Here is a 12,213-nt window from a genome sequence, read left to right as displayed (position 1 = left end):
ATTCTGTGTAACTTTACACTTTTATGCCACATATCAGGGAAATATTGCAACTTTTACTCCGCTACATTATCCGATTGTCTTACATGCAGAACATGTTGCTGTTGTCAGGTGAAAAGAGTATTTCTGGAGTTATGATTGGCTCTTAAGCCTCACAAACAAAACACTGAACCTCTAACAAACTCAAGGCTGACATTGTGCGGCAACTCCGTCTCTGGTGTTCTGAGCCAAAAGGCTTGAGAGGAGGGTTCGATGAGTCCGAATGGTTGAAATTCTACTCATTTGAAAGCAGGAAAAGCACAGGCAGCTACAACCAGTGTTGGAAGAGGCGTTTCGATCATTTACTTGAGTCAAAGTAACAATACTACCATGTACAAACGCACTATTCCAAGTTAAAGTCCTGCATTCAAATGTTAGCTAAATAAAAGAACAAGTATCACTTAAATATACTTATCAAAAGTATCAAAAGCTCATCATGCAGCAGAATGGTTCCTGTACCCATTATATCATATACATTATAATAATAAATTAATGTAAACAACCTTTTAATGTTGTAGCTTTTCAAGGTGGAGCTGAAATCAAGTATTTTACTTAATGTTGGACAGTTTAATCAGTAACAACGCATCGTATTTTATAAGCTGAACGAATTCTTTTTATGTGACGTGCAAACAAAAAAAACAAACAAAAAAAGGAGCCACTTGTAACTCCACTGACGGCTACTGTCTAAAATAATAAAATACAGCTAATCAATGAAATCATGATATTATTTCTTTCACCTTTTATCAATTTAACTTTCAAATCTTCCTACTTTCCTCACTTAAAACTTTTAATGTACGAATTTTACTTGTGATTAAGTTTTTTTTTCTGATATGCTATTGCTACTTTTACTGAACTTCTTCCATTAATTCAGAAAATATATTTAATGGTTTCATCAGATCTAATCTGGTCCGCGTTGTCCGATTCTGAAATGCTGGATTCGATGAAGTTTGTTTGATTTCCTGTTTACCGTAGCATCGATCGAAAACTACACTGGTAGCCGTGATTCCTATCAAAACTTTGATAAGAACTCTTCACACTGCCGCTGTGAACATTACGGGGTTTTTGGTGGAGAACGTCTGGAGTTCGGCGATCATCTAAAAGCGTCTTCAGAAACTTCTACACCACACGGCGAACATGAATTTCATCAGATTTTCATCAAAAAATAAAAATTAAAAAAAAAGATTACAGGTATCAGCTGTTTAAATCCCCTCTTATAGTGTTTAAAAGGGCCGGAATATACCACTGAAGCCTACCCCGCGTAGGTGGTGTTAGCAGGTTTTTTGGCAGTATTTGTGTTGCCTGTAATCTAGTCTCATTTACCTCCTCCTGTGTGTCTGTGTTGCACTGCTCTGTCATCTGTCTCCGGGGTCGAGTGGACCTCCAGAAGCACAATAAAAACCAAATTGGCTATTTGTTTTCTGTGGCTCTGGCTGAGCAGGGGGGCCCCGACGCCAACTATCAGCCCATACAGGGCCATCAATGAAGCCAATGGGAGGCTAACTAACACACACACACACACACACACACACATATAATGTTAATTTAGCCCCCGTAGTTTTATTCCAGCTCTATTGTTTGGTAGATTGACTTGTTGACCTGTTGCATCAGGGCTGGTGGACTGAGAAACAAACAGATCCTTATCTTTTGTGTCGGGGATTTGGTGAGAAAGGAGGACCTGGCTCATTTTCGAATCAACTGAATGAATGAATAGGGGTTTGATATTATTAGAAGTTTGTCGTTCTTTGTCACAGTTAAAAAGCACATGGTGGGGCAGAAAAAAATGGAGTGTCCACTCATTCATGAAGGGGGTGTAAAAACAACATGTCAGCCTATGAGAAGACAAAAAAATGAAATGCATGTTATTTATCTGCTACGGCTTTTTTTTCTCCATTCATTCTTAATGATTGACCTACTGACATATGAAAAATCAAATCCTTTGTCTCACTCAAATTCCTGATATTCAACAGACCTTTAATCTTAAAACCACGAGTGCTGTACTGTTACTCCTGGGGCTGATAATCATACCCCTTCCGCTGTGTTTGCTGCCCCCCCAAAAGAATGCAGCCTTTCATTTGAAATGTCAAATAATTTTAATTATGTTAACGCATTTCATAATGTTGTTATTAAAGCAGGTTGTGTAATTTTTTATTTAGCTGAAAAATGTAGGTCTTCATAATTAGTAGTCAACGTTAAAAAGAAAGAAAGATAGAAAGACGGTAGGAAAGAGAGAGTTGGATCAATAGAAGGAGGGACAGTGATGACGACCAGGTGTGACTCAGCCCTTTTGGATGTCAATGAAGCCCCGGTAGACCGACCTGTAACGTCCACAAACACAGCGACACCCTGGGCCGGGCCGAGCTGGTCGGGCCAGTCGGCTCTTCGGGAGGGACAGTTTGGGCTGGTGGCCCCCAGCAGGACTAAACAAACTCCTCAGTCAGAGCCTTAGCAATGCAAATGGGTGTAAATACCATAAACGTGTGTGTGTGTGTGTGTGTGTGCTACCCCACACTGAATGGACTGGCCCCAGGGGGCTAACGTACCCCTGTAATCAGCCGACCCCAGTGTAATGTGTGTGTGTGTGTGTGTGTAGGTGTGTGTGTGTGTGTGTGTGTGTGTTCCTGCTTGCCTAATAAGCCCATTTACCCCAAAGGCTGTGACTGTGTTTATCAAAGACATTCTTCTGTCTCATTCATCCATCTCTAAACTCTTTAGAGTCTTTGGGCGAAATTGCGAAGAGTTGACAAGTATAAAGAATTAACAAATAAAATGTAGCACCGCCACACACACTGCGATGGTTAAGTAGAATCAGTACAGATAGAATATCTATCCATCAATTAGACCACAGGAACTTTCGCAGGGCCCAGGCAAACTTTTACAGGCACTCGGGATCCCGCATTCCAACAGCAGGAACCTAGTTCAAGTTTTGATACGTGGATCGTAGATGTGTCCCCCCGAGAACTTTTTTTTTCCCCTGGTGGCCCAGGAACTATCGGGGAGGAGTTCGCAGGACCCATGGAACGTTTGCTACCTAATGAAATGTGTACGTTCAGACGGCGACCGGGCAGCAGCTGTATAGTATCAATACTGGGACTTGGGGTGGGAATTGTTTTTGAATGTTGTTTTTAATGAAATGCTGACAACAGTCAAGAAGCCAAATTCCTGACTAGTCACAAAAAAGGGCAGGATGAGGTGACGACTGAAAGAGAGAGAAAGAGAAACTAAACTCCATAGCGTGCACAGCGGATTATCAGCAGTCTGAAGGGAGGCATCTTGTCTTAGTTGTGTTTCCTCCATCTCCATTCGGCACGTCTTATTTCCCACATAGATTCAAACACCCCAAGTGAAAAATGACACCTGACACTAAGCTGTCACTTTTTTTTAATCTTTCTATAGGTCGGTTTTTTAAGGTCCTTCATCCGAACACAAGAGCTGCATTTCTCTGTTTTGTTTCTGGGAGTATCAAGTCAAAACGGCCCGCAAGCCTTTCTGGACGCAGCAGGGGCCATTAAGAACGAACACAATTAGGAAACAATGTGAGGAACAGTAGCAGGTCCCGGGATTAGACGAGAGGTCAAATGTTAATGTCTCCTTTTTGTTGTTTTAAGGCTGAGCACGTGGAGGAGGTGTGTATGTGTGTGTGTGTGTGTGTGTGTGTGTGTTTCTGTTTTTTTTCTAACTGGACAGGCTTGTTTCTCTGCAAGCAGGGGAAAGTACCTTAACTATTCCACCTTAAACAGCAGGGAACGTGAGCTATGCCCCTGCTTTCGTTTAGAAAATACGAAAATACGCTGCGCCTTCAAAACTAACGAAAGAAAAATCTAACAAGTAGTGAAAAACATTTGGTGATAGCATCAAAGCTAAAAGAAGTGGCCTAGAAGTGGCTAATTCTGTCTGAAAAAAATGTGTTTTAATAAAAACAATTGTAATAATCCAGTAAACAGTCACGTATTCCCCTAATTATTTCAGCCTATCCGTGTATTCTACCTTTCCTGTTAACTTCTGATTTAACTACGAAACTGTTCATTTCCTAATTGGTCCCGTGTCCATAACTGGCAGTGGTTTAACGTAAGGCCGCGGTGTTGTAACGGCCACGCACGTGAGGAGGTTCGGTTACGAGCAACGCTTCCACGTTAAAAAAAAAAAAAAAGAAAAAAAAAGAAAAAATGAAGAGGAGGTAATCAGTGACACTCCTCTTAATGTGCTTGGCAAGCTTCTACAGTCTGTGCCTTAGCAGTGTGCCTCAAGTAAACTATATTTACCAGATGACAGCTTCTCTAATTGCAGGTTTTCTGAGTCCTGCATGTTGTGACGCTTAACGTTAAACCGGCTGCTTTATAAATTATTTATTTATTTTTGTCTTTTTTTTTTTTTTTTTTTCCCCGGGGGCAAATTTCTCCCTCCTCGGAAGAAAACGAGCAGGTCCTCTCTGCCATCGTTTTAAAGACCTGCTTACATGCAGAAATTACCCGGCGTGTAATTGATAAGCAGGTGTGATACGTGGGGGGGGGGGCCCCCCCCTTCACGCACTTGGCTGTTTTCTCACATGCACAGGCAAAGTTGGCACAGCAAGTAGCAATTCCAGTTTTATTTTGTGAGCTCCATGCCTTGCTCTCTGTTAGTATTTTGATTTCTTCACTCCATGGTTTCATTGACACTTCATTTAATTTTATTCCTTGTTCGTTTAATATGTCTGTTTTCTTTAAGCCTCTGCTTCGTCTTATTACTTTTTTAAAGGAGCAACTAAACAACCTGTTTTAGCTTTTTCTTCCGGTCTACAACCGCGGTTTCCCAACAGTTTCGGCTTGCGGCCCCTTAAAATGAAACAATGTCTACTTGTGACCCTTTACTGCCTTTGTTCGGACGTTTTCCTTCTCGGAGTGTTTCATGTTAAGGATTTTTTTTTTTGGCGTTGAAAGCATCCTATAGTTCACAAGAAAAGAAGAAAAAGCTTTAAAGAAAAGTCAGAAAAAAAACCAAACTTCTTTTGGTGAATTTTTTTTTTCCTCCCTTATTCCTTCAATCTTCCGTTGACACCTCAGACTTTTCCGGAGACCCTTTGAGGTGTCCCGACCCCTGAGGTTGGCAACCGATAGTCTAGAGGACATAACTGCTTGATTTTTTTTTTCTGAAAAAAAGGGGGGGGGGAACTCTCACTCACTTTCCTGAGTTAGATGAGGAGATTGATACCACTCGCATACTGGTTTGATAAATACAAAATACAAGGCCACAGCCAGCAGCCAGCTAGCTTAGCTTGGCCTGGCCAAGTAACTGCCAAACCATAACTTGTTGTTGCATGTTAATCGTAAAACCATATCACGAGTTATTTTGTGAACTCTAGCGGCGGCTGGTAGGTGGATTTAGTTCCATCTAGATATAACCAGCCTATCTGTTTCCATCTGTTTCCAGTCTTTGTGCTAAGCTAAGCTAAATGGCTACTGGCTGCAGATTCATATTTAACTAACAAACATGAGAGTATCAATCTTCAAAAAAAACAGCTCCCCAGTGACCCATAAACCCGCGGTGTAAGAAAGTAAAAAAGGAATCTATTTTTTTGTTTAGACATTTTAAAAAGTGGCAACTGTGTTTTTCTCTAGAATCAAACATAAACGTACTTGTTGTTAAGAGGGGCAGAGTATAGTTTAACTGTCTGAAACCATGTTCCAATTCATGTTTTCAGATGAGTTGCAGAGGGAAAGAACAGAGATGGAGGGACATTCGAAAGTATGCCATAAAAGAAGTCAAAAAAGAAAGAAAGGAAGGGAATAAAACAGTAACTACCGCGGTCACATATATGTGGTGGAGTAAAAGCCCAATATTTTCGTCGGAGTAGTCTCTCTCCTCTGCTCTATTTCACAGAATGTACAGTTTTTCCCTGGTTGTCCTAAGCACTGTCCTATCCTGACCCCTAGCTTGTGTTAATCGCTCCGCTCCCTGGAAGCACCAGCCCAGATAATTACGCTGAGAAACCCAGATCAAATGCAAACCCTTCGAACAAACAAGCTTTCCCATGCACCCAAGCGGCAACGCACATCCCTCCGGGAGCTCCACGTTCCCTCCCTTTACCCCTTCCATTAGACCTCCGCAGAACAAACCATGGCCTCAAACAAGTGGCCTGAGAGCTTCCAACTTCCTTCCTTTTCCCCCCATCTCTGTGTAATGAGCGTGATTATCAATCCAAACAATAGTTAAAATAATTGCAGCATTAAAGGGTAGCCATCTCCCAGGCACTTCCTGTCTGGGGATGACTGACATGCTAGCGGCTTCCTGCTTCCTCTCTGAGTGAGTGGGAGTACAGGAAAGGGCGGGGCCTTCCATGACTAATCACTCCGTCCGCGAGGAGCTAATGGGCTAACAAGGTTTAGTAATGTACCATGACATAATGAGATTGTGTCATTCTGTAATTATATAGCGTGAACGTTATAGAGGTTTGATGGGCCTGATATAGGGTAGCGTAGCAGAGTGAGGCCTTATCAGTTGGTATTGCTTTCAGGGAGTTCTTTGTGTGTTTATTTCTTCTAATTTTCCTCGACTGCAACTCTAATATTTCAGTCTTAAAAGTGCATCATCGCCATCTCGTTTCACCACCACCTCATTTGATAGATGCTTGCGGAAAGTCCGCAGTGAAGTGTGTTTTCACATTTGTTCTTTTCTCAGAAGTGGCTGTCAGCATTGTTTTACTTTGAAAAGATGCCTGTAGTGTCTGTTGCTCTGGGAGGGGGCCCACGGGTTTCATCGTTTTCACACCGTCGAGGCCCTTCTGTGACCACCTGCATGCCTGCAAAAGCCAGCTAAAGTTAACTTGGCTCGTCATCAGCTATCCTTATCCTGAGAATCAAAACAATGGAGCCCGTCGCCGTCGCGCACACAAAGGCTTTCTCACACTTTCTGACATGTTTACACTCCAAATAGAGCCGGGCAAGAGCTGCTGAGAACGACTCTCGTCAGCAGTCGGCCCTGATCGCTGAGCTGTCACACACACACACACACACATGCACACGAACGTGCTCGCATGTTTCCCGTTTTTACATGCTCCTCCTGCTGAGGCTCGGGACAGAATATGCGTCGACACGTTGTGCGCGTGGCCGGTCCGTCGGCGCGCAAACCCGTGCCTGCAACCGCGTGTCTGAAAATGTGTGCGTTTCTTGCACCCGGAGGTCAGCGGCATGGCTGCGTTGCATGTCACACACCAGTCCATGCTCCGTACAACTGTCATGATGTGTCGGCACGGCCACGGGGACGTTAATCACACTGTGGAATTCTGGCTCTGTCACGGTCTAGCACTTGGACCAGCATGGAAGAAGTGGTTAGGTAGTGTTTTGCATTTGAAAGAATGAAGAACTAACTGCAGGATCTACACGCAAGAGACAATAAGGTGAGGAAGACATTTGTTTGTTTACGGAAGGGGGAGGTCCTTCGGCAAATTTTTGGTTTGGTCTACCTGGCAAGCTGATGTGTAGGTTCACAGACTCACTTTTAGCGCAATTATTTTTGGCATTTTTACGCATGTACGCTCCGTATCTCGATATCGCCGGTGTTACTTTCAAAAGGAGAAAAGTGCTACATCAGTGGTCTTCCAGGATTAATGCATTACTGTCGGCAGCGGGGGGGGACAGACTACCCGTAAAAAGGATAAGATTTTCCTCAATGGGCTGAGAAAATTCTCATCCTTCCTCGGCTAAATGAACCATTTCAAAACCCATTGGATTTTCCGAAAATTACACTGGAACAAAAACATACGGTTTTCACAGGAAAGCAACAATACTGTATTCAGACCACACGTATGCCCTGTTAACCACAATAACAACGTGGGAATAATAGTTCTGGTTTATTTCAACATGCTAACTTGGCACTCACCACCTCTATCGTTGAGAACAGCCTAAATTGGGGATTACAATGCGTAAAATGCAGTGTGAGGGGGGACAATGTGCGTCCCGACCAGCAGACGCCTTCATCTGGTTGCATTCCTGGACCCACGTTTCAAAACATTCAAAAATTGAAAGAATGTGGCATTGCAGGTTAGCGTGATTAGGTCGGCCGGCAAGTTGCGTTGGATGTCGATCCTTATAAGGTAGCCATAATGGCCGTTCCTAGCCAAACGCACACAAAAGAATACTTTCGGCACCTTTCGGACTCACGAATGTCTTAATCTTTCTCGCCGCGGAGGCAGATTGTTCTCTACGCAGGATTTTTCCGTCTGCCTTCCGGCTTCATTCTCGCCCCTGCTCAAACAACCCGGCTCCTCAGCGGCGTGAGCACGGTATCGCATCACATCTGATTACTGAGTAATCTTGTTGCTCTTGGTCGGGGTTTCCTCATACGATCTGGATGGAGATAAGGGGAGATATGATACGGCATCATGCTACTGTAACACTAGTCGCCCATTTACCCAGCTACAGTGAATCATGCAGCAGGGCCCACCCTGCCCCTCCATAACCCACACGCCTCCTGTCGCTCCCCCCTCTCTGCCCTCATTACCTGTCATTCTCCCTCCTGCGCCCATGGTTCATTAGCAGTGCACCGAACAGCCATTCAGTTTCTGTGCTAGTAAAAATAAATAGTTAACCCAGGAGGATTTCTATGGAAGATGCTGCACAGGAAGAAACTCACATAAGGGTTGATTATATTATTATCTTTTAAAGTTTTTTTTTTTTTTTTTCCCCCCAGAATCTGCAGCTGTTTGCACTTCGCTCAGTGAGACTGACAGGTACACAGTGGCATGTGCCAAAATACGCAGCGTCGTTGGCGCTGCTGTCGGAGGAGACGTATTTGATCGCCTAATCCTGTAATTAGTTGGTTGTGATAGTTGTCTGGGGATGCTTGATTGCAATCAAAATAGTGGACCCGCTGTGCTGTGGCCGCATAGCAATGTGATGATGCAAGCGAAGGCCGCTCTGTCAGCTTTGCCTTCCTGCCATGGGAAGATGTAGTCGGACGTGGGGAGCCTGTTCTGTGCAGCTTTCCCCCCCTCTTGGCAGCTCTTAAAATGTATGACAGAAACACTTGATAGTGATAGTAGTTTGCGTGTGTGTGTGTGTGTGTGTGTGTGTGTGTGTGTGTGTGTGTGTGTGTGGGATCACACCTGCTAAGCACTGGTTGACCACTGCTCGCTCTTGTGCTCCCTCCAGCACACACCGTGCGGATTCCGTGTGCGCTTTGCATTGCTGTCTGGAGCGAGCTGCGGGCGGGTATATTTTTCACCCTGGCTCTTTTGGGACGTCGTAAACCTTTAAAGGGCTGCCTGGCGACACTCAGCAGCAACAAACTCGAGCAAAAATGCGTGAAATGGAATATTTTCTGTCTCGTGCGGCACATCTGTTTGTGTAGCGTGGGTTGTCGGCAAAGTAGAGCAGTTCGTGAGACTGTACTGTATCTGCGCGTGTATGTGTGTGTGTGTGTGTGTGTGTGTGTGTGGGTAAGGAGCAGGAGTTTGTAAATATGTGTAGGTGAGACTATCAACCTCCCAACCACACCTATTTTTAGAGCTATGCCAGCTTAAACCGAAAAAATGACTTGCCTCACAGAAAAAAGACAAAAGGAGTGAACATGCCACTCCCAGTGGTACAATCTGCCAGGTTGCACACAATTTCCCTGTAACAAATAAACAGCCCACATCAACCTACTACGCGAAACAGGAAAGAATACATTATTAAAGGGGATGTGGTTCATTCTCTAGCGGAGAGAAATAGAGAAACAACATCCTAAATTATTCGGCATATACCAAAGAGCTGCAGGTTGAGACTCCCACAGATGTCAATGTGAGGGGAGGTAAAGCCTCTGCTCTTAAAGGTTTATTTATTATGCCACAATTTCCCAACATTTTTCTCCCTCCCCCGGTTGCCGACTTCTACCTCACAACCTTCACCCACTCCTACCCTTCATGTGTTCTTCTCAGTACAGTAGCAGAGACGGCGAGCCACTTCAAGGAGTGTGAAAGCGGCTTTCAAAAAAAACGCTGCCTCCCTTCAACCTCTCCAACGCCCCCTGAGTGTCAAACAAGACCTCCCTCCCTCCTCTCTCTCTCTCTCTCTCTCTCTCTCTCTCATTCCTTCACAGGAAGTTGTGGTTGAGAAGATGTCAGCATTGTCAAACTACTCCAAGTTAATTGTATTTTTCTAGAACCTGCGCTGAGAAGATCGGCTCATGCAGGGGAGAGGTTCATCAGAAGCACAGGCCAGCAACTGCCAGATGCTAAACTGTACAAACTGTACAAAACGCATCATGCGATTGCTTTACATTTCCAGCAAAAGTGTTTTCAGTAAGGCTCAATTAACTGCTCCGATCAGCCGCTCTTCAGTAATTTTGACCTCATTCCTTCAGAGATGAGGAAACAAAAACATGTTGTTTGTTCCTGTCTACCAGCTGTTATCAGTTCAACCAAAAAGTCTTTTTTTTTTTCCCCTCTGTTTGTTTTGTTTATTTTTTTTGAGAACCCTGAAACGGCTAAACCATCCAGTACTATGCAAGGCAAAACGTAAACATAAGAGGGAAGAGTGAAAGATTAAGCGTATCTTTTTATAGCAGAAACACAAATCTGTCCTGCTTTCCAATTGTGTTAATTGTCACTAAACGCCTCAAATCACAGGACCCTTTTTTGGAGGGTCCCAACTCCCAGGATGGGAATCACTACGTGCACTTTATCTCACTTAAAGTTGTACTTTATTTGGCTTCCTGTGGGTCATTTCTTTTCATATTATCTTGTTTTTGGATAAAAAGGTTGCTTTTGTTCATTGTCAACTTTTTGTTCCTGTGATTTACTACAAATCAAATATCCTGCAGCATAATTATACAATTAAATGAATATTTTGACATTCTAGAAAACATGCATATTTGCTTTCTTGTTTGCGAGTTAGATGAGAGGATTGATACCAATCTCGTGTGAAGTAAATATGAAGATGGATATTGAATGGACAGACTGGAGGCATTCATCTTGGGCAGATTTCCCAAAATGCTGAACTATATGTAAAAGCTTTTCATCACAGAGGTGGGGTTGTAGATAAAAAAAAAAAAAAAGCAGATGGATCAATGGGGTTTTTCAACAGGATGCCCCCAACAATACGTAAGTTTAGATATGTGGACGCATGTGTTATACCGGGGACAGAAGGAAGAATTTCCAGCATTAATATGGTTCATGTGGCAAAGCAGAATCTCAGAGGCTGACTGCTGAATCTCGAACGCCGGGGAGAGAAAGAGAGATTCGGAAGGAGAGGGAGAGAGGCAGAAGAGGTGAGCTTCACAGAAATTAAACTAATATCACTCTCCGTCTGTAGTGGCTGATATTTCATTTACCAGTGGGGACTGAGGTGCTGTGAACCCACCCCCCCCCACCCCCAAACCATCCCCACACCGCCACCACCACCTCAACCGCTATGTCTGTCAGTGGCTGGCCCTGACACTCCCCTGCAGGTGATAACAGATTAAACCTATTCCATTTCATGCCTCAGGCTCCCAAATACAATCCATGTGGGGCTCCTCCAGGCCCTGCGGTTCCCCTGCACACCCCCCCTCTGGGCCCCCTGCCCTGGGTAGAAAGCTGGCAGCGGCTGCCCCAGTCCACTGGGCTAAGCCGCCGAGATGGAGGCCTGCAAGATTACAGGCCATCTGAGGAAATTACTGTGTGTGTGCGCATGTGTGTGTCCAAGAATGTGTATGTGACAGTTTGTGTATGTGTGTATAATAGGGTTATGTCAGCTTAGGTGGTCCATGTGCTGTATTTAACACCATATTGCCTTCTCTTTTTCACTTATTAAAGTTTAGAAAGTATCTCAGAAGCATAATTGCAACTGAGTAGACATGCTGATTGTGGAGCACTTCGCCTCTCCCCCCAAAGTTGCAACCACAATAAATGAATCAATCCCACTCCGCCGTGTTGACGTGTTATTTCTTGGAGTCAGGAAATATCCATAGGACGCCGCCGAGGTGCTTCCCCGGCTGCATTCCTGCACTCCAACCAGGAACGGAGTCAGAGGAGGAAATGAGAGAAATCGAACCCACCGAGCTTCCTCAAAAGTGGGCTTCCTGGACTCAGGAAATGGAATGGCCCCCTGGCGTTTAAAGGTATCCCTAAGTGACCGGACCTCGCCGCCTCCCCGAGGCCTCTATGGCCTCTACGCACACTTGGGCCGACATCAAAGTGTGACAGTCTTAAGAGAAAACACATTACAAAAAAAAGCTGAATTC

This window comes from Xiphias gladius, chromosome 2, assembly GCF_016859285.1.
Source record: "Xiphias gladius isolate SHS-SW01 ecotype Sanya breed wild chromosome 2, ASM1685928v1, whole genome shotgun sequence".
Classification (NCBI taxonomy): Eukaryota; Metazoa; Chordata; class Actinopteri; order Istiophoriformes; family Xiphiidae; genus Xiphias; species Xiphias gladius.
The sequence above is the reverse complement of the archived record's forward strand: the minus strand, read 5'-3'. Positions refer to the sequence as shown.